This window comes from Chiloscyllium punctatum, chromosome 27 (genome assembly GCF_047496795.1).
Source record: "Chiloscyllium punctatum isolate Juve2018m chromosome 27, sChiPun1.3, whole genome shotgun sequence".
Lineage (NCBI taxonomy): Eukaryota > Metazoa > Chordata > Chondrichthyes > Orectolobiformes > Hemiscylliidae > Chiloscyllium > Chiloscyllium punctatum.
Genome location: NC_092765.1, coordinates 54,141,988 through 54,167,422, shown reverse-complemented (window position 1 = coordinate 54,167,422; position 25,435 = coordinate 54,141,988).

Here is a 25,435-nt window from a genome sequence, read left to right as displayed (position 1 = left end):
TCATTGATTCATCGTTTCGAGTTTAAAGTTTTCATTAAATGAAACAAGCTGAAACCAGTGAATCAGCCATTGATTTAAACTTCAAGCAGTAATTCAATGAATCAATCGGCATTCTTAGATTTTATAAGACACATGTAACTAACTTATGCAGTGAATCAAACCGCTCACATTCATTGAATGAAACAGACTGCACGTCTTAAATCAAAGAGTAGAACGTCTCTTATTTATTCATTATGTCAAGCTTAACTCCTTCATTTAATATAACAAACTGCAATCATTGTGTCAAACCTCAATCATTGATTCAATGAATCAAACGTTATTCATTGATTCAATGAAAGAAACTTCACTCATTTACTTAGCGATTCCAACTGAATTCATCCATTCAATGAATAAAACAGCACTCATTCATTCCATGAAAAAATCTGCACATGCTAATCGAATAAGTAGAGCTTTGCCATTCATTTAATGAAACAAGTTGTATGCTTTCTGTTAAAGAAACCAACTGCATGCATTCATTTAATCAAACAGACTGCTCTCGTTAATTCAATGTGTGGAGCTTCTTTCATTCATTCAATTTTTAAGTTTATCTCATTCATTCAATGTAACAAACTGCAGGTGTTCATTCAATGAGTAGAGCTTCTCACATTGATTCAATACCACGAGTTTAAGGTTTCGATTCAATGAAACAAATTGCACCCATTGATTTAATGACAAAAAGTGCATGTGCTAATTGAATGAGGGCCTCCAGCTTAAAGTTTTCACTTAATGAAACAAGCTGAAACAATTGAATCAGTCATTTATTTAAACTTCAATCATAGATTCAATGAATCAAACGGTAATCTTAAGTTCAATGAGACAGATCTAACGAACCTTTTTAGTGAAACATACTGCACACATTTATGGAATTTACAGACTGCACGTGTTAACTCAAAGAGTAGAGCTTCTCTTATTTATTCAATATGTCAAGCTTAACTCCTTCATTTAATATAACAAACTGCAATCATTCAATCATTGTGCCAAACTTCAATCATTGATTCAATGAATCAAACGTCATTCATTGATTGAATGAACGAAACTTAACTTATTTATTTAGTGATTCCAAGAGCATGCATCCATTCAATGAATCAAACAGCACTCATTCATTCCATGAAAATATCTGCACATGCTAATCGAATGAGTAGAGCTTTTGCCATTCATTCAATGATACTAGTTGCACGCTTTCTGTCAAAGAAACCAACTGCCTGCATTCATTTCATCAAGCAGATTGCACTTGTTAATTCAATGTGTAGAGCTTCTTTCATTCAGTCAACGTTTCCAGCTTATATCATGCATTCAATGCAACAAACTGCAGGTGTTCATTCAATGAGTACAGCTACTCTCATTTATTCGTTGCCCCTAGCTAAACGTTTTGTTTCAATGAAAAAGCCGGCACTTGTTCATTCAATGAGTGGAGCTTCACACATTGATTCAATACCACGAGTTCAAGGAATCGATTCAATGAAACAAACTGTACCCATTCATTTAATGATAAAAAGTGCATGTGTTAATTCAAAGAGTACAGCTTCTCTCATTGATTCATTATTTCGAGTTTAAAGTTTTCACTTAATGAAACAAGCTGAAACCAGTGAATCAGCCATTGAAATAAACTTCAAACAGTAATTCAATGAATCAATCGGCATTCTTAGATTTAATGAGACAGATGTAACTAACTTATGCAGTGAATCAAACCGCTCACATTCATTGAATGAAAAAGACTGCACGTCTTAATTCAAAAAGTAGATCTTCTCTTTTTTATTCATTATGTCAAGCTTAACTCCTTCATTTAATGTAACAAACTGCAAACATTCAATCATTGTGTCAAACCTCAATCATTGATTCAATGAATCAAACCTTATTCATTGATTCAATGAAAGAAACTTCACTCATTTACTTAGTGATTCTAACAGCATTCATCCATTCAATGAATCAAACAGCACTCATTCATTTCATGAAAAAAGCTGCACATGCTGATCGAATAAGTAGAGCTTTGCCATTCATTTAATGAAACAAGTTGCACGCTTTCTGTCAAAGAAACCGACTGCATGCATTCATTTAATCAAACAGACTGCACTCGTTAATTCAATGTGTAGAGCTTCTTTCATTCATTCAACTTTTTAAGCTTATCTCATTCATTCAATGCAACAAACTGTAGGTATTCATTCAATGAGTACAGCTTCTCTCAATTATTCAGTGCCTCGAGCTAAACGTTTTGTTTCAATGAAAAAGCCTGAACTTTGTTAATTCAATGAGTAGAGCTTCACACATTGATTCAATACCACGAGTTCAAGGAATAGATTCAATTAAACAAACTACACCCATTCATTTAATGATAAAAAGTGCATGTGCTAATTCAATGAGTACAGCTTCTCTCATTGATTCATCGTTTCGAGTTTAAAGTTTTCATTTAATGAAACAAGCTGAAACCAGTGAATCAGCCATTGATTTAAACTTCAAGCAGTAATTCAATGAATCAATCGGCATTCTTAGATTTTATAAGACACATGTAACTAACTTATGCAGTGAATCAAAACGGTCACATTCATTGAATGAAACAGACTGCACGTCTTAAATCAAAGAGTAGAACGTCTCTTATTTATTCATTATGTCAAGCTTAACTCCTTCATTTAATATAACAAACTGCAATCATTGTGTCAAACCTCAATCATTGATTCAATGAATCAAACGTTATTCATTGATTCAATGAAAGAAACTTCACTCATTTACTTAGCGATTCCAACTGAATTCATCCATTCAATGAATAAAACAGCACTCATTCATTCCATGAAAAAATCTGCACATGCTAATCGAATAAGTAGAGCTTTGCCATTCATTTAATGAAACAAGTTGTATGCTTTCTGTTAAAGAAACCAACTGCATGCATTCATTTAATCAAACAGACTGCTCTCGTTAATTCAATGTGTGGAGCTTCTTTCATTCATTCAATTTTTAAGTTTATCTCATTCATTCAATGTAACAAACTGCAGGTGTTCATTCAATGAGTAGAGCTTCTCACATTGATTCAATACCACGAGTTTAAGGTTTCGATTCAATGAAACAAATTGCACCCATTGATTTAATGACAAAAAGTGCATGTGCTAATTGAATGAGGGCCTCCAGCTTAAAGTTTTCACTTAATGAAACAAGCTGAAACAATTGAATCAGTCATTTATTTAAACTTCAATCATAGATTCAATGAATCAAACGGTAATCTTAAGTTCAATGAGACAGATCTAACGAACCTTTTTAGTGAAACATACTGCACACATTTATGGAATTTACAGACTGCACGTGTTAACTCAAAGAGTAGAGCTTCTCTTATTTATTCAATATGTCAAGCTTAACTCCTTCATTTAAAATAACAAACTGCAATCATTCAATCATTGTGCAAAACTTCAATCATCGATTCAATGAATCAAACGTCATTCATTGATTGAATGAACGAAACTTAACTTATTTATTTAGTGAATCCAAGAGCATGCATCCATTCAATGAATCAAACAGCACTCATTCATTCCATGAAAATATCTGCACATGCTAATCGAATGAGTAGAGCTTTTGCCATTCATTCAATGATACTAGTTGCACGCTTTCTGTCAAAGAAACCAACTGCCTGCATTCATTTCATCAAGCAGATTGCACTTGTTAATTCAATGTGTAGAGCTTCTTTCATTCAGTCAACGTTTCCAGCTTATATCATGCATTCAATTCAACAAACTGCAGGTGTTCATTCAATGAGTACAGCTACTCTCATTTATTCGTTGCCCCTAGCTAAACGTTTTGTTTCAATGAAAAAGCCGGCACTTGTTCATTCAATGAGTGGAGCTTCACACATTGATTCAATACCACGAGTTCAAGGAATCGATTCAATGAAACAAACTGTACCCATTCATTTAATGATAAAAAGTGCATGTGTTAATTCAAAGAGTACAGCTTCTCTCATTGATTCATTATTTCGAGTTTAAAGTTTTCACTTAATGAAACAAGCTGAAACCAGTGAATCAGCCATTGAAATAAACTTCAAACAGTAATTCAATGAATCAATCGGCATTCTTAGATTTAATGAGACAGATGTAACTAACTTATGCAGTGAATCAAACCGCTCACATTCATTGAATGAAAAAGACTGCACGTCTTAATTCAAAAAGTAGATCTTCTCTTTTTTATTCATTATGTCAAGCTTAACTCCTTCATTTAATGTAACAAACTGCAAACATTCAATCATTGTGTCAAACCTCAATCATTGATTCAATGAATCAAACCTTATTCATTGATTCAATGAAAGAAACTTCACTCATTTACTTAGTGATTCTAACAGCATTCATCCATTCAATGAATCAAACAGCACTCATTCATTTCATGAAAAAAGCTGCACATGCTGATCGAATAAGTAGAGCTTTGCCATTCATTTAATGAAACAAGTTGCACGCTTTCTGTCAAAGAAACCGACTGCATGCATTCATTTAATCAAACAGACTGCACTCGTTAATTCAATGTGTAGAGCTTCTTTCATTCATTCAACTTTTTAAGCTTATCTCATTCATTCAATGCAACAAACTGTAGGTATTCATTTAATGAGTACAGCTTCTCTCAATTATTCAGTGCCTCGAGCTAAACGTTTTGTTTCAATGAAAAAGCCTGAACTTTGTTAATTCAATGAGTAGAGCTTCACACATTGATTCAATACCACGAGTTCAAGGAATAGATTCAATTAAACAAACTACACCCATTCATTTAATGATAAAAAGTGCATGTGCTAATTCAATGAGTACAGCTTCTCTCATTGATTCATCGTTTCGAGTTTAAAGTTTTCATTAAATGAAACAAGCTGAAACCAGTGAATCAGCCATTGATTTAAACTTCAAGCAGTAATTCAATGAATCAATCGGCATTCTTAGATTTTATAAGACACATGTAACTAACTTATGCAGTGAATCAAACCGCTCACATTCATTGAATGAAACAGACTGCACGTCTTAAATCAAAGAGTAGAACGTCTCTTATTTATTCATTATGTCAAGCTTAACTCCTTCATTTAATATAACAAACTGCAATCATTGTGTCAAACCTCAATCATTGATTCAATGAATCAAACGTTATTCATTGATTCAATGAAAGAAACTTCACTCATTTACTTAGCGATTCCAACTGAATTCATCCATTCAATGAATAAAACAGCACTCATTCATTCCATGAAAAAATCTGCACATGCTAATCGAATAAGTAGAGCTTTGCCATTCATTTAATGAAACAAGTTGTATGCTTTCTGTTAAAGAAACCAACTGCATGCATTCATTTAATCAAACAGACTGCTCTCGTTAATTCAATGTGTGGAGCTTCTTTCATTCATTCAATTTTTAAGTTTATCTCATTCATTCAATGTAACAAACTGCAGGTGTTCATTCAATGAGTAGAGCTTCTCACATTGATTCAATACCACGAGTTTAAGGTTTCGATTCAATGAAACAAATTGCACCCATTGATTTAATGACAAAAAGTGCATGTGCTAATTGAATGAGGGCCTCCAGCTTAAAGTTTTCACTTAATGAAACAAGCTGAAACAATTGAATCAGTCATTTATTTAAACTTCAATCATAGATTCAATGAATCAAACGGTAATCTTAAGTTCAATGAGACAGATCTAACGAACCTTTTTAGTGAAACATACTGCACACATTTATGGAATTTACAGACTGCACGTGTTAACTCAAAGAGTAGAGCTTCTCTTATTTATTCAATATGTCAAGCTTAACTCCTTCATTTAATATAACAAACTGCAATCATTCAATCATTGTGCCAAACTTCAATCATTGATTCAATGAATCAAACGTCATTCATTGATTGAATGAACGAAACTTAACTTATTTATTTAGTGATTCCAAGAGCATGCATCCATTCAATGAATCAAACAGCACTCATTCATTCCATGAAAATATCTGCACATGCTAATCGAATGAGTAGAGCTTTTGCCATTCATTCAATGATACTAGTTGCACGCTTTCTGTCAAAGAAACCAACTGCCTGCATTCATTTCATCAAGCAGATTGCACTTGTTAATTCAATGTGTAGAGCTTCTTTCATTCAGTCAACGTTTCCAGCTTATATCATGCATTCAATGCAACAAACTGCAGGTGTTCATTCAATGAGTACAGCTACTCTCATTTATTCGTTGCCCCTAGCTAAACGTTTTGTTTCAATGAAAAAGCCGGCACTTGTTCATTCAATGAGTGGAGCTTCACACATTGATTCAATACCACGAGTTCAAGGAATCGATTCAATGAAACAAACTGTACCCATTCATTTAATGATAAAAAGTGCATGTGTTAATTCAAAGAGTACAGCTTCTCTCATTGATTCATTATTTCGAGTTTAAAGTTTTCACTTAATGAAACAAGCTGAAACCAGTGAATCAGCCATTGAAATAAACTTCAAACAGTAATTCAATGAATCAATCGGCATTCTTAGATTTAATGAGACAGATGTAACTAACTTATGCAGTGAATCAAACCGCTCACATTCATTGAATGAAAAAGACTGCACGTCTTAATTCAAAAAGTAGATCTTCTCTTTTTTATTCATTATGTCAAGCTTAACTCCTTCATTTAATGTAACAAACTGCAAACATTCAATCATTGTGTCAAACCTCAATCATTGATTCAATGAATCAAACCTTATTCATTGATTCAATGAAAGAAACTTCACTCATTTACTTAGTGATTCTAACAGCATTCATCCATTCAATGAATCAAACAGCACTCATTCATTTCATGAAAAAAGCTGCACATGCTGATCGAATAAGTAGAGCTTTGCCATTCATTTAATGAAACAAGTTGCACGCTTTCTGTCAAAGAAACCGACTGCATGCATTCATTTAATCAAACAGACTGCACTCGTTAATTCAATGTGTAGAGCTTCTTTCATTCATTCAACTTTTTAAGCTTATCTCATTCATTCAATGCAACAAACTGTAGGTATTCATTCAATGAGTACAGCTTCTCTCAATTATTCAGTGCCTCGAGCTAAACGTTTTGTTTCAATGAAAAAGCCTGAACTTTGTTAATTCAATGAGTAGAGCTTCACACATTGATTCAATACCACGAGTTCAAGGAATAGATTCAATTAAACAAACTACACCCATTCATTTAATGATAAAAAGTGCATGTGCTAATTCAATGAGTACAGCTTCTCTCATTGATTCATCGTTTCGAGTTTAAAGTTTTCATTTAATGAAACAAGCTGAAACCAGTGAATCAGCCATTGATTTAAACTTCAAGCAGTAATTCAATGAATCAATCGGCATTCTTAGATTTTATAAGACACATGTAACTAACTTATGCAGTGAATCAAAACGGTCACATTCATTGAATGAAACAGACTGCACGTCTTAAATCAAAGAGTAGAACGTCTCTTATTTATTCATTATGTCAAGCTTAACTCCTTCATTTAATATAACAAACTGCAATCATTGTGTCAAACCTCAATCATTGATTCAATGAATCAAACGTTATTCATTGATTCAATGAAAGAAACTTCACTCATTTACTTAGCGATTCCAACTGAATTCATCCATTCAATGAATAAAACAGCACTCATTCATTCCATGAAAAAATCTGCACATGCTAATCGAATAAGTAGAGCTTTGCCATTCATTTAATGAAACAAGTTGTATGCTTTCTGTTAAAGAAACCAACTGCATGCATTCATTTAATCAAACAGACTGCTCTCGTTAATTCAATGTGTGGAGCTTCTTTCATTCATTCAATTTTTAAGTTTATCTCATTCATTCAATGTAACAAACTGCAGGTGTTCATTCAATGAGTAGAGCTTCTCACATTGATTCAATACCACGAGTTTAAGGTTTCGATTCAATGAAACAAATTGCACCCATTGATTTAATGACAAAAAGTGCATGTGCTAATTGAATGAGGGCCTCCAGCTTAAAGTTTTCACTTAATGAAACAAGCTGAAACAATTGAATCAGTCATTTATTTAAACTTCAATCATAGATTCAATGAATCAAACGGTAATCTTAAGTTCAATGAGACAGATCTAACGAACCTTTTTAGTGAAACATACTGCACACATTTATGGAATTTACAGACTGCACGTGTTAACTCAAAGAGTAGAGCTTCTCTTATTTATTCAATATGTCAAGCTTAACTCCTTCATTTAATATAACAAACTGCAATCATTCAATCATTGTGCCAAACTTCAATCATTGATTCAATGAATCAAACGTCATTCATTGATTGAATGAACGAAACTTAACTTATTTATTTAGTGATTCCAAGAGCATGCATCCATTCAATGAATCAAACAGCACTCATTCATTCCATGAAAATATCTGCACATGCTAATCGAATGAGTAGAGCTTTTGCCATTCATTCAATGATACTAGTTGCACGCTTTCTGTCAAAGAAACCAACTGCCTGCATTCATTTCATCAAGCAGATTGCACTTGTTAATTCAATGTGTAGAGCTTCTTTCATTCAGTCAACGTTTCCAGCTTATATCATGCATTCAATGCAACAAACTGCAGGTGTTCATTCAATGAGTACAGCTACTCTCATTTATTCGTTGCCCCTAGCTAAACGTTTTGTTTCAATGAAAAAGCCGGCACTTGTTCATTCAATGAGTGGAGCTTCACACATTGATTCAATACCACGAGTTCAAGGAATCGATTCAATGAAACAAACTGTACCCATTCATTTAATGATAAAAAGTGCATGTGTTAATTCAAAGAGTACAGCTTCTCTCATTGATTCATTATTTCGAGTTTAAAGTTTTCACTTAATGAAACAAGCTGAAACCAGTGAATCAGCCATTGAAATAAACTTCAAACAGTAATTCAATGAATCAATCGGCATTCTTAGATTTAATGAGACAGATGTAACTAACTTATGCAGTGAATCAAACCGCTCACATTCATTGAATGAAAAAGACTGCACGTCTTAATTCAAAAAGTAGATCTTCTCTTTTTTATTCATTATGTCAAGCTTAACTCCTTCATTTAATGTAACAAACTGCAAACATTCAATCATTGTGTCAAACCTCAATCATTGATTCAATGAATCAAACCTTATTCATTGATTCAATGAAAGAAACTTCACTCATTTACTTAGTGATTCTAACAGCATTCATCCATTCAATGAATCAAACAGCACTCATTCATTTCATGAAAAAAGCTGCACATGCTGATCGAATAAGTAGAGCTTTGCCATTCATTTAATGAAACAAGTTGCACGCTTTCTGTCAAAGAAACCGACTGCATGCATTCATTTAATCAAACAGACTGCACTCGTTAATTCAATGTGTAGAGCTTCTTTCATTCATTCAACTTTTTAAGCTTATCTCATTCATTCAATGCAACAAACTGTAGGTATTCATTCAATGAGTACAGCTTCTCTCAATTATTCAGTGCCTCGAGCTAAACGTTTTGTTTCAATGAAAAAGCCTGAACTTTGTTAATTCAATGAGTAGAGCTTCACACATTGATTCAATACCACGAGTTCAAGGAATAGATTCAATTAAACAAACTACACCCATTCATTTAATGATAAAAAGTGCATGTGCTAATTCAATGAGTACAGCTTCTCTCATTGATTCATCGTTTCGAGTTTAAAGTTTTCATTTAATGAAACAAGCTGAAACCAGTGAATCAGCCATTGATTTAAACTTCAAGCAGTAATTCAATGAATCAATCGGCATTCTTAGATTTTATAAGACACATGTAACTAACTTATGCAGTGAATCAAAACGGTCACATTCATTGAATGAAACAGACTGCACGTCTTAAATCAAAGAGTAGAACGTCTCTTATTTATTCATTATGTCAAGCTTAACTCCTTCATTTAATATAACAAACTGCAATCATTGTGTCAAACCTCAATCATTGATTCAATGAATCAAACGTTATTCATTGATTCAATGAAAGAAACTTCACTCATTTACTTAGCGATTCCAACTGAATTCATCCATTCAATGAATAAAACAGCACTCATTCATTCCATGAAAAAATCTGCACATGCTAATCGAATAAGTAGAGCTTTGCCATTCATTTAATGAAACAAGTTGTATGCTTTCTGTTAAAGAAACCAACTGCATGCATTCATTTAATCAAACAGACTGCTCTCGTTAATTCAATGTGTGGAGCTTCTTTCATTCATTCAATTTTTAAGTTTATCTCATTCATTCAATGTAACAAACTGCAGGTGTTCATTCAATGAGTAGAGCTTCTCACATTGATTCAATACCACGAGTTTAAGGTTTCGATTCAATGAAACAAATTGCACCCATTGATTTAATGACAAAAAGTGCATGTGCTAATTGAATGAGGGCCTCCAGCTTAAAGTTTTCACTTAATGAAACAAGCTGAAACAATTGAATCAGTCATTTATTTAAACTTCAATCATAGATTCAATGAATCAAACGGTAATCTTAAGTTCAATGAGACAGATCTAACGAACCTTTTTAGTGAAACATACTGCACACATTTATGGAATTTACAGACTGCACGTGTTAACTCAAAGAGTAGAGCTTCTCTTATTTATTCAATATGTCAAGCTTAACTCCTTCATTTAATATAACAAACTGCAATCATTCAATCATTGTGCCAAACTTCAATCATTGATTCAATGAATCAAACGTCATTCATTGATTGAATGAACGAAACTTAACTTATTTATTTAGTGATTCCAAGAGCATGCATCCATTCAATGAATCAAACAGCACTCATTCATTCCATGAAAATATCTGCACATGCTAATCGAATGAGTAGAGCTTTTGCCATTCATTCAATGATACTAGTTGCACGCTTTCTGTCAAAGAAACCAACTGCCTGCATTCATTCCATCAAGCAGATTGCACTTGTTAATTCAATGTGTAGAGCTTCTTTCATTCAGTCAACGTTTCCAGCTTATATCATGCATTCAATGCAACAAACTGCAGGTGTTCATTCAATGAGTACAGCTACTCTCATTTATTCGTTGCCCCTAGCTAAACGTTTTGTTTCAATGAAAAAGCCTGCACTTGTTCATTCAATGAGTGGAGCTTCACACATTGATTCAATACCACGAGTTCAAGGAATCGATTCAATGAAACAAACTGTACCCATTCATTTAATGATAAAAAGTGCATGTGTTAATTCAAAGAGTACAGCTTCTCTCATTGATTCATTATTTCGAGTTTAAAGTTTTCACTTAATGAAACAAGCTGAAACCAGTGAATCAGCCATTGATTTAAACTTCAAACAGTAATTCAATGAATCAATCGGCATTCTTAGATTTAATGAGACAGATGTAACTAACTTATGCAGTGAATCAAACCGCTCACATTCATTGAATGAAAAAGACTGCACGTCTTAATTCAAAAAGTAGATCTTCTCTTTTTTATTCATTATGTCAAGCTTAACTCCTTCATTTAATGTAACAAACTGCAAACATTCAATCATTGTGTCAAACCTCAATCATTGATTCAATGAATCAAACCTTATTCATTGATTCAATGAAAGAAACTTCACTCATTTACTTAGTGATTCTAACAGCATTCATCCATTCAATGAATCAAACAGCACTCATTCATTTCATGAAAAAAGCTGCACATGCTAATCGAATAAGTAGAGCTTTGCCATTCATTTAATGAAACAAGTTGGACGCTTTCTGTCAAAGAAACCGACTGCATGCATTCATTTAATCAAACAGACTGCACTCGTTAATTCAATGTGTAGAGCTTCTTTCATTCATTCAACTTTTTAAGCTTATCTCATTCATTCAATGCAACAAACTGCAGGTGTTCATTCAATGAGTACAGCTTCTCTCAATTATTCAGTGCCTCGAGCTAAACGTTTTGTTTCAATGAAAAAGCCTGAACTTGTTCATTCAATGAGTAGAGCTTCACACATTGATTCAATACCACGAGTTCAAGGAATAGATTCAATTAAACAAACTACACCCATTCATTTAATGATAAAAAGTGCATGTGCTAATTCAATGAGTACAGCTTCTCTCATTGATTCATCGTTTCGAGTTTAAAGTTTTCATTTAATGAAACAAGCTGAAACCAGTGAATCAGCCATTGATTTAAACTTCAAGCAGTAATTCAATGAATCAATCGGCATTCTTAGATTTTATAAGACACATGTAACTAACTTATGCAGTGAATCAAACCGCTCACATTCATTGAATGAAACAGACTGCACGTCTTAAATCAAAGAGTAGAACTTCTCTTATTTCTTCATTATGTCAAGCGTAACTCCTTCATTTAATCTAATAAACTGCAATCATTGTGTCAAACCTCAATCATTGATTCAATGAATCAAACGTTATTCATTGATTCAATGAAAGAAACTTCACTCATTTACTTAGCGATTCCAACTGAATTCATCCATTCAATGAATAAAACAGCACTCATTCATTCCATGAAAAAATCTGCACATGCTAATCGAATAAGTAGAGCTTTGCCATTCATTTAATGAAACAAGTTGTATGCTTTCTGTTAAAGAAACCAACTGCATGCATTCATTTAATCAAACAGACTGCTCTCGTTAATTCAATGTGTGGAGCTTCTTTCATTCATTCAATTTTTAAGTTTATCTCATTCATTCAATGTAACAAACTGCAGGTGTTCATTCAATGAGTAGAGCTTCTCACATTGATTCAATACCACGAGTTTAAGGTTTCGATTCAATGAAACAAATTGCACCCATTGATTTAATGACAAAAAGTGCATGTGCTAATTGAATGAGGGCCTCCAGCTTAAAGTTTTCACTTAATGAAACAAGCTGAAACAATTGAATCAGTCATTTATTTAAACTTCAATCATAGATTCAATGAATCAAACGGTAATCTTAAGTTCAATGAGACAGATCTAACGAACCTTTTTAGTGAAACATACTGCACACATTTATGGAATTTACAGACTGCACGTGTTAACTCAAAGAGTAGAGCTTCTCTTATTTATTCAATATGTCAAGCTTAACTCCTTCATTTAATATAACAAACTGCAATCATTCAATCATTGTGCCAAACTTCAATCATCGATTCAATGAATCAAACGTCATTCATTGATTGAATGAACGAAACTTAACTTATTTATTTAGTGATTCCAAGAGCATGCATCCATTCAATGAATCAAACAGCACTCATTCATTCCATGAAAATATCTGCACATGCTAATCGAATGAGTAGAGCTTTTGCCATTCATTCAATGATACCTGTTGCACGCTTTCTGTCAAAGAAACCAACTGCCTGCATTCATTTCATCAAGCAGATTGCACTTGTTAATTCAATGTGTAGAGCTTCTTTCATTCAGTCAACGTTTCCAGCTTATATCATGCATTCAATGCAACAAACTGCAGGTGTTCATTCAATGAGTACAGCTACTCTCATTTATTCGTTGCCCCTAGCTAAACGTTTTGTTTCAATGAAAAAGCCGGCACTTGTTCATTCAATGAGTGGAGCTTCACACATTGATTCAATACCACGAGTTCAAGGAATCGATTCAATGAAACAAACTGTACCCATTCATTTAATGATAAAAAGTGCATGTGTTAATTCAAAGAGTACAGCTTCTCTCATTGATTCATTATTTCGAGTTTAAAGTTTTCACTTAATGAAACAAGCTGAAACCAGTGAATCAGCCATTGAAATAAACTTCAAACAGTAATTCAATGAATCAATCGGCATTCTTAGATTTAATGAGACAGATGTAACTAACTTATGCAGTGAATCAAACCGCTCACATTCATTGAATGAAAAAGACTGCACGTCTTAATTCAAAAAGTAGATCTTCTCTTTTTTATTCATTATGTCAAGCTTAACTCCTTCATTTAATGTAACAAACTGCAAACATTCAATCATTGTGTCAAACCTCAATCATTGATTCAATGAATCAAACCTTATTCATTGATTCAATGAAAGAAACTTCACTCATTTACTTAGTGATTCTAACAGCATTCATCCATTCAATGAATCAAACAGCACTCATTCATTTCATGAAAAAAGCTGCACATGCTGATCGAATAAGTAGAGCTTTGCCATTCATTTAATGAAACAAGTTGCACGCTTTCTGTCAAAGAAACCGACTGCATGCATTCATTTAATCAAACAGACTGCACTCGTTAATTCAATGTGTAGAGCTTCTTTCATTCATTCAACTTTTTAAGCTTATCTCATTCATTCAATGCAACAAACTGTAGGTATTCATTTAATGAGTACAGCTTCTCTCAATTATTCAGTGCCTCGAGCTAAACGTTTTGTTTCAATGAAAAAGCCTGAACTTTGTTAATTCAATGAGTAGAGCTTCACACATTGATTCAATACCACGAGTTCAAGGAATAGATTCAATTAAACAAACTACACCCATTCATTTAATGATAAAAAGTGCATGTGCTAATTCAATGAGTACAGCTTCTCTCATTGATTCATCGTTTCGAGTTTAAAGTTTTCATTAAATGAAACAAGCTGAAACCAGTGAATCAGCCATTGATTTAAACTTCAAGCAGTAATTCAATGAATCAATCGGCATTCTTAGATTTTATAAGACACATGTAACTAACTTATGCAGTGAATCAAACCGCTCACATTCATTGAATGAAACAGACTGCACGTCTTAAATCAAAGAGTAGAACGTCTCTTATTTATTCATTATGTCAAGCTTAACTCCTTCATTTAATATAACAAACTGCAATCATTGTGTCAAACCTCAATCATTGATTCAATGAATCAAACGTTATTCATTGATTCAATGAAAGAAACTTCACTCATTTACTTAGCGATTCCAACTGAATTCATCCATTCAATGAATAAAACAGCACTCATTCATTCCATGAAAAAATCTGCACATGCTAATCGAATAAGTAGAGCTTTGCCATTCATTTAATGAAACAAGTTGTATGCTTTCTGTTAAAGAAACCAACTGCATGCATTCATTTAATCAAACAGACTGCTCTCGTTAATTCAATGTGTGGAGCTTCTTTCATTCATTCAATTTTTAAGTTTATCTCATTCATTCAATGTAACAAACTGCAGGTGTTCATTCAATGAGTAGAGCTTCTCACATTGATTCAATACCACGAGTTTAAGGTTTCGATTCAATGAAACAAATTGCACCCATTGATTTAATGACAAAAAGTGCATGTGCTAATTGAATGAGGGCCTCCAGCTTAAAGTTTTCACTTAATGAAACAAGCTGAAACAATTGAATCAGTCATTTATTTAAACTTCAATCATAGATTCAATGAATCAAACGGTAATCTTAAGTTCAATGAGACAGATCTAACGAACCTTTTTAGTGAAACATACTGCACACATTTATGGAATTTACAGACTGCACGTGTTAACTCAAAGAGTAGAGCTTCTCTTATTTATTCAATATGTCAAGCTTAACTCCTTCATTTAATATAACAAACTGCAATCATTCAATCATTGTGCCAAACTTCAATCATTGATTCAATGAATCAAACGTCATTCATTGATTGAATGAACGAAACTTAACTTATTTATTTAGTGATTCCAAGAGCATGCATCCATTCAATGAATCAAACAGCACTCATTCATTCCATGAAAATATCTGCACATGCTAATCGAATGAGTAGAGCTTTTGCCATTCATTCAATGATACTAGTTGCACGCTTTCTGTCAAAGAAACCAACTGCCTGCATTCATTTCATCAAGCAGATTGCACTTGTTAATTCAATGTGTAGAGCTTCTTTCATTCAGTCAACGTTTCCAGCTTATATCATGCATTCAATGCAACAAACTGCAGGTGTTCATTCAATGAGTACAGCTACTCTCATTTATTCGTTGCCCCTAGCTAAACGTTTTGTTTCAATGAAAAAGCCGGCACTTGTTCATTCAATGAGTGGAGCTTCACACATTGATTCAATACCACGAGTTCAAGGAATCGATTCAATGAAACAAACTGTACCCATTCATTTAATGATAAAAAGTGCATGTGTTAATTCAAAGAGTACAGCTTCTCTCATTGATTCATTATTTCGAGTTTAAAGTTTTCACTTAATGAAACAAGCTGAAACCAGTGAATCAGCCATTGAAATAAACTTCAAACAGTAATTCAATGAATCAATCGGCATTCTTAGATTTAATGAGACAGATGTAACTAACTTATGCAGTGAATCAAACCGCTCACATTCATTGAATGAAAAAGACTGCACGTCTTAATTCAAAAAGTAGATCTTCTCTTTTTTATTCATTATGTCAAGCTTAACTCCTTCATTTAATGTAACAAACTGCAAACATTCAATCATTGTGTCAAACCTCAATCATTGATTCAATGAATCAAACCTTATTCATTGATTCAATGAAAGAAACTTCACTCATTTACTTAGTGATTCTAACAGCATTCATCCATTCAATGAATCAAACAGCACTCATTCATTTCATGAAAAAAGCTGCACATGCTGATCGAATAAGTAGAGCTTTGCCATTCATTTAATGAAACAAGTTGCACGCTTTCTGTCAAAGAAACCGACTGCATGCATTCATTTAATCAAACAGACTGCACTCGTTAATTCAATGTGTAGAGCTTCTTTCATTCATTCAACTTTTTAAGCTTATCTCATTCATTCAATGCAACAAACTGTAGGTATTCATTCAATGAGTACAGCTTCTCTCAATTATTCAGTGCCTCGAGCTAAACGTTTTGTTTCAATGAAAAAGCCTGAACTTTGTTAATTCAATGAGTAGAGCTTCACACATTGATTCAATACCACGAGTTCAAGGAATAGATTCAATTAAACAAACTACACCCATTCATTTAATGATAAAAAGTGCATGTGCTAATTCAATGAGTACAGCTTCTCTCATTGATTCATCGTTTCGAGTTTAAAGTTTTCATTTAATGAAACAAGCTGAAACCAGTGAATCAGCCATTGATTTAAACTTCAAGCAGTAATTCAATGAATCAATCGGCATTCTTAGATTTTATAAGACACATGTAACTAACTTATGCAGTGAATCAAAACGGTCACATTCATTGAATGAAACAGACTGCACGTCTTAAATCAAAGAGTAGAACGTCTCTTATTTATTCATTATGTCAAGCTTAACTCCTTCATTTAATATAACAAACTGCAATCATTGTGTCAAACCTCAATCATTGATTCAATGAATCAAACGTTATTCATTGATTCAATGAAAGAAACTTCACTCATTTACTTAGCGATTCCAACTGAATTCATCCATTCAATGAATAAAACAGCACTCATTCATTCCATGAAAAAATCTGCACATGCTAATCGAATAAGTAGAGCTTTGCCATTCATTTAATGAAACAAGTTGTATGCTTTCTGTTAAAGAAACCAACTGCATGCATTCATTTAATCAAACAGACTGCTCTCGTTAATTCAATGTGTGGAGCTTCTTTCATTCATTCAATTTTTAAGTTTATCTCATTCATTCAATGTAACAAACTGCAGGTGTTCATTCAATGAGTAGAGCTTCTCACATTGATTCAATACCACGAGTTTAAGGTTTCGATTCAATGAAACAAATTGCACCCATTGATTTAATGACAAAAAGTGCATGTGCTAATTGAATGAGGGCCTCCAGCTTAAAGTTTTCACTTAATGAAACAAGCTGAAACAATTGAATCAGTCATTTATTTAAACTTCAATCATAGATTCAATGAATCAAACGGTAATCTTAAGTTCAATGAGACAGATCTAACGAACCTTTTTAGTGAAACATACTGCACACATTTATGGAATTTACAGACTGCACGTGTTAACTCAAAGAGTAGAGCTTCTCTTATTTATTCAATATGTCAAGCTTAACTCCTTCATTTAATATAACAAACTGCAATCATTCAATCATTGTGCCAAACTTCAATCATTGATTCAATGAATCAAACGTCATTCATTGATTGAATGAACGAAACTTAACTTATTTATTTAGTGATTCCAAGAGCATGCATCCATTCAATGAATCAAACAGCACTCATTCATTCCATGAAAATATCTGCACATGCTAATCGAATGAGTAGAGCTTTTGCCATTCATTCAATGATACTAGTTGCACGCTTTCTGTCAAAGAAACCAACTGCCTGCATTCATTTCATCAAGCAGATTGCACTTGTTAATTCAATGTGTAGAGCTTCTTTCATTCAGTCAACGTTTCCAGCTTATATCATGCATTCAATGCAACAAACTGCAGGTGTTCATTCAATGAGTACAGCTACTCTCATTTATTCGTTGCCCCTAGCTAAACGTTTTGTTTCAATGAAAAAGCCGGCACTTGTTCATTCAATGAGTGGAGCTTCACACATTGATTCAATACCACGAGTTCAAGGAATCGATTCAATGAAACAAACTGTACCCATTCATTTAATGATAAAAAGTGCATGTGTTAATTCAAAGAGTACAGCTTCTCTCATTGATTCATTATTTCGAGTTTAAAGTTTTCACTTAATGAAACAAGCTGAAACCAGTGAATCAGCCATTGAAATAAACTTCAAACAGTAATTCAATGAATCAATCGGCATTCTTAGATTTAATGAGACAGATGTAACTAACTTATGCAGTGAATCAAACCGCTCACATTCATTGAATGAAAAAGACTGCACGTCTTAATTCAAAAAGTAGATCTTCTCTTTTTTATTCATTATGTCAAGCTTAACTCCTTCATTTAATGTAACAAACTGCAAACATTCAATCATTGTGTCAAACCTCAATCATTGATTCAATGAATCAAACCTTATTCATTGATTCAATGAAAGAAACTTCACTCATTTACTTAGTGATTCTAACAGCATTCATCCATTCAATGAATCAAACAGCACTCATTCATTTCATGAAAAAAGCTGCACATGCTGATCGAATAAGTAGAGCTTTGCCATTCATTTAATGAAACAAGTTGCACGCTTTCTGTCAAAGAAACCGACTGCATGCATTCATTTAATCAAACAGACTGCACTCGTTAATTCAATGTGTAGAGCTTCTTTCATTCATTCAACTTTTTAAGCTTATCTCATTCATTCAATGCAACAAACTGTAGGTATTCATTCAATGAGTACAGCTTCTCTCAATTATTCAGTGCCTCGAGCTAAACGTTTTGTTTCAATGAAAAAGCCTGAACTTTGTTAATTCAATGAGTAGAGCTTCACACATTGATTCAATACCACGAGTTCAAGGAATAGATTCAATTAAACAAACTACACCCATTCATTTAATGATAAAAAGTGCATGTGCTAATTCAATGAGTACAGCTTCTCTCATTGATTCATCGTTTCGAGTTTAAAGTTTTCATTTAATGAAACAAGCTGAAACCAGTGAATCAGCCATTGATTTAAACTTCAAGCAGTAATTCAATGAATCAATCGGCATTCTTAGATTTTATAAGACACATGTAACTAACTTATGCAGTGAATCAAAACGGTCACATTCATTGAATGAAACAGACTGCACGTCTTAAATCAAAGAGTAGAACGTCTCTTATTTATTCATTATGTCAAGCTTAACTCCTTCATTTAATATAACAAACTGCAATCATTGTGTCAAACCTCAATCATTGATTCAATGAATCAAACGTTATTCATTGATTCAATGAAAGAAACTTCACTCATTTACTTAGCGATTCCAACTGAATTCATCCATTCAATGAATAAAACAGCACTCATTCATTCCATGAAAAAATCTGCACATGCTAATCGAATAAGTAGAGCTTTGCCATTCATTTAATGAAACAAGTTGTATGCTTTCTGTTAAAGAAACCAACTGCATGCATTCATTTAATCAAACAGACTGCTCTCGTTAATTCAATGTGTGGAGCTTCTTTCATTCATTCAATTTTTAAGTTTATCTCATTCATTCAATGTAACAAACTGCAGGTGTTCATTCAATGAGTAGAGCTTCTCACATTGATTCAATACCACGAGTTTAAGGTTTCGATTCAATGAAACAAATTGCACCCATTGATTTAATGACAAAAAGTGCATGTGCTAATTGAATGAGGGCCTCCAGCTTAAAGTTTTCACTTAATGAAACAAGCTGAAACAATTGAATCAGTCATTTATTTAAACTTCAATCATAGATTCAATGAATCAAACGGTAATCTTAAGTTCAATGAGACAGATCTAACGAACCTTTTTAGTGAAACATACTGCACACATTTATGGAATTTACAGACTGCACGTGTTAACTCAAAGAGTAGAGCTTCTCTTATTTATTCAATATGTCAAGCTTAACTCCTTCATTTAATATAACAAACTGCAATCATTCAATCATTGTGCCAAACTTCAATCATTGATTCAATGAATCAAACGTCATTCATTGATTGAATGAACGAAACTTAACTTATTTATTTAGTGATTCCAAGAGCATGCATCCATTCAATGAATCAAACAGCACTCATTCATTCCATGAAAATATCTGCACATGCTAATCGAATGAGTAGAGCTTTTGCCATTCATTCAATGATACTAGTTGCACGCTTTCTGTCAAAGAAACCAACTGCCTGCATTCATTCCATCAAGCAGATTGCACTTGTTAATTCAATGTGTAGAGCTTCTTTCATTCAGTCAACGTTTCCAGCTTATATCATGCATTCAATGCAACAAACTGCAGGTGTTCATTCAATGAGTACAGCTACTCTCATTTATTCGTTGCCCCTAGCTAAACGTTTTGTTTCAATGAAAAAGCCTGCACTTGTTCATTCAATGAGTGGAGCTTCACACATTGATTCAATACCACGAGTTCAAGGAATCGATTCAATGAAACAAACTGTACCCATTCATTTAATGATAAAAAGTGCATGTGTTAATTCAAAGAGTACAGCTTCTCTCATTGATTCATTATTTCGAGTTTAAAGTTTTCACTTAATGAAACAAGCTGAAACCAGTGAATCAGCCATTGATTTAAACTTCAAACAGTAATTCAATGAATCAATCGGCATTCTTAGATTTAATGAGACAGATGTAACTAACTTATGCAGTGAATCAAACCGCTCACATTCATTGAATGAAAAAGACTGCACGTCTTAATTCAAAAAGTAGATCTTCTCTTTTTTATTCATTATGTCAAGCTTAACTCCTTCATTTAATGTAACAAACTGCAAACATTCAATCATTGTGTCAAACCTCAATCATTGATTCAATGAATCAAACCTTATTCATTGATTCAATGAAAGAAACTTCACTCATTTACTTAGTGATTCTAACAGCATTCATCCATTCAATGAATCAAACAGCACTCATTCATTTCATGAAAAAAGCTGCACATGCTAATCGAATAAGTAGAGCTTTGCCATTCATTTAATGAAACAAGTTGGACGCTTTCTGTCAAAGAAACCGACTGCATGCATTCATTTAATCAAACAGACTGCACTCGTTAATTCAATGTGTAGAGCTTCTTTCATTCATTCAACTTTTTAAGCTTATCTCATTCATTCCATGCAACAAACTGCAGGTGTTCATTCAATGAGTACAGCTTCTCTCAATTATTCAGTGCCTCGAGCTAAACGTTTTGTTTCAATGAAAAAGCCTGAACTTGTTCATTCAATGAGTAGAGCTTCACACATTGATTCAATACCACGAGTTCAAGGAATAGATTCAATTAAACAAACTACACCCATTCATTTAATGATAAAAAGTGCATGTGCTAATTCAATGAGTACAGCTTCTCTCATTGATTCATCGTTTCGAGTTTAAAGTTTTCATTTAATGAAACAAGCTGAAACCAGTGAATCAGCCATTGATTTAAACTTCAAGCAGTAATTCAATGAATCAATCGGCATTCTTAGATTTTATAAGACACATGTAACTAACTTATGCAGTGAATCAAACCGCTCACATTCATTGAATGAAACAGACTGCACGTCTTAAATCAAAGAGTAGAACTTCTCTTATTTCTTCATTATGTCAAGCGTAACTCCTTCATTTAATCTAATAAACTGCAATCATTGTGTCAAACCTCAATCATTGATTCAATGAATCAAACGTTATTCATTGATTCAATGAAAGAAACTTCACTCATTTACTTAGCGATTCCAACTGAATTCATCCATTCAATGAATAAAACAGCACTCATTCATTCCATGAAAAAATCTGCACATGCTAATCGAATAAGTAGAGCTTTGCCATTCATTTAATGAAACAAGTTGTATGCTTTCTGTTAAAGAAACCAACTGCATGCATTCATTTAATCAAACAGACTGCTCTCGTTAATTCAATGTGTGGAGCTTCTTTCATTCATTCAATTTTTAAGTTTATCTCATTCATTCAATGTAACAAACTGCAGGTGTTCATTCAATGAGTAGAGCTTCTCACATTGATTCAATACCACGAGTTTAAGGTTTCGATTCAATGAAACAAATTGCACCCATTGATTTAATGACAAAAAGTGCATGTGCTAATTGAATGAGGGCCTCCAGCTTAAAGTTTTCACTTAATGAAACAAGCTGAAACAATTGAATCAGTCATTTATTTAAACTTCAATCATAGATTCAATGAATCAAACGGTAATCTTAAGTTCAATGAGACAGATCTAACGAACCTTTTTAGTGAAACATACTGCACACATTTATGGAATTTACAGACTGCACGTGTTAACTCAAAGAGTAGAGCTTCTCTTATTTATTCAATATGTCAAGCTTAACTCCTTCATTTAATATAACAAACTGCAATCATTCAATCATTGTGCCAAACTTCAATCATTGATTCAATGAATCAAACGTCATTCATTGATTGAATGAACGAAACTTAACTTATTTATTTAGTGATTCCAAGAGCATGCATCCATTCAATGAATCAAACAGCACTCATTCATTCCATGAAAATATCTGCACATGCTAATCGAATGAGTAGAGCTTTTGCCATTCATTCAATGATACTAGTTGCACGCTTTCTGTCAAAGAAACCAACTGCCTGCATTCATTTCATCAAGCAGATTGCACTTGTTAATTCAATGTGTAGAGCTTCTTTCATTCAGTCAACGTTTCCAGCTTATATCATGCATTCAATGCAACAAACTGCAGGTGTTCATTCAATGAGTACAGCTACTCTCATTTATTCGTTGCCCCTAGCTAAACGTTTTGTTTCAATGAAAAAGCCGGCACTTGTTCATTCAATGAGTGGAGCTTCACACATTGATTCAATACCACGAGTTCAAGGAATCGATTCAATGAAACAAACTGTACCCATTCATTTAATGATAAAAAGTGCATGTGTTAATTCAAAGAGTACAGCTTCTCTCATTGATTCATTATTTCGAGTTTAAAGTTTTCACTTAATGAAACAAGCTGAAACCAGTGAATCAGCCATTGAAATAAACTTCAAACAGTAATTCAATGAATCAATCGGCATTCTTAGATTTAATGAGACAGATGTAACTAACTTATGCAGTGAATCAAACCGCTCACATTCATTGAATGAAAAAGACTGCACGTCTTAATTCAAAAAGTAGATCTTCTCTTTTTTATTCATTATGTCAAGCTTAACTCCTTCATTTAATGTAACAAACTGCAAACATTCAATCATTGTGTCAAACCTCAATCATTGATTCAATGAATCAAACCTTATTCATTGATTCAATGAAAGAAACTTCACTCATTTACTTAGTGATTCTAACAGCATTCATCCATTCAATGAATCAAACAGCACTCATTCATTTCATGAAAAAAGCTGCACATGCTGATCGAATAAGTAGAGCTTTGCCATTCATTTAATGAAACAAGTTGCACGCTTTCTGTCAAAGAAACCGACTGCATGCATTCATTTAATCAAACAGACTGCACTCGTTAATTCAATGTGTAGAGCTTCTTTCATTCATTCAACTTTTTAAGCTTATCTCATTCATTCAATGCAACAAACTGTAGGTATTCATTCAATGAGTACAGCTTCTCTCAATTATTCAGTGCCTCGAGCTAAACGTTTTGTTTCAATGAAAAAGCCTGAACTTTGTTAATTCAATGAGTAGAGCTTCACACATTGATTCAATACCACGAGTTCAAGGAATAGATTCAATTAAACAAACTACACCCATTCATTTAATGATAAAAAGTGCATGTGCTAATTCAATGAGTACAGCTTCTCTCATTGATTCATCGTTTCGAGTTTAAAGTTTTCATTTAATGAAACAAGCTGAAACCAGTGAATCAGCCATTGATTTAAACTTCAAGCAGTAATTCAATGAATCAATCGGCATTCTTAGATTTTATAAGACACATGTAACTAACTTATGCAGTGAATCAAAACGGTCACATTCATTGAATGAAACAGACTGCACGTCTTAAATCAAAGAGTAGAACGTCTCTTATTTATTCATTATGTCAAGCTTAACTCCTTCATTTAATATAACAAACTGCAATCATTGTGTCAAACCTCAATCATTGATTCAATGAATCAAACGTTATTCATTGATTCAATGAAAGAAACTTCACTCATTTACTTAGCGATTCCAACTGAATTCATCCATTCAATGAATAAAACAGCACTCATTCATTCCATGAAAAAATCTGCACATGCTAATCGAATAAGTAGAGCTTTGCCATTCATTTAATGAAACAAGTTGTATGCTTTCTGTTAAAGAAACCAACTGCATGCATTCATTTAATCAAACAGACTGCTCTCGTTAATTCAATGTGTGGAGCTTCTTTCATTCATTCAATTTTTAAGTTTATCTCATTCATTCAATGTAACAAACTGCAGGTGTTCATTCAATGAGTAGAGCTTCTCACATTGATTCAATACCACGAGTTTAAGGTTTCGATTCAATGAAACAAATTGCACCCATTGATTTAATGACAAAAAGTGCATGTGCTAATTGAATGAGGGCCTCCAGCTTAAAGTTTTCACTTAATGAAACAAGCTGAAACAATTGAATCAGTCATTTATTTAAACTTCAATCATAGATTCAATGAATCAAACGGTAATCTTAAGTTCAATGAGACAGATCTAACGAACCTTTTTAGTGAAACATACTGCACACATTTATGGAATTTACAGACTGCACGTGTTAACTCAAAGAGTAGAGCTTCTCTTATTTATTCAATATGTCAAGCTTAACTCCTTCATTTAATATAACAAACTGCAATCATTCAATCATTGTGCCAAACTTCAATCATTGATTCAATGAATCAAACGTCATTCATTGATTGAATGAACGAAACTTAACTTATTTATTTAGTGATTCCAAGAGCATGCATCCATTCAATGAATCAAACAGCACTCATTCATTCCATGAAAATATCTGCACATGCTAATCGAATGAGTAGAGCTTTTGCCATTCATTCAATGATACTAGTTGCACGCTTTCTGTCAAAGAAACCAACTGCCTGCATTCATTCCATCAAGCAGATTGCACTTGTTAATTCAATGTGTAGAGCTTCTTTCATTCAGTCAACGTTTCCAGCTTATATCATGCATTCAATGCAACAAACTGCAGGTGTTC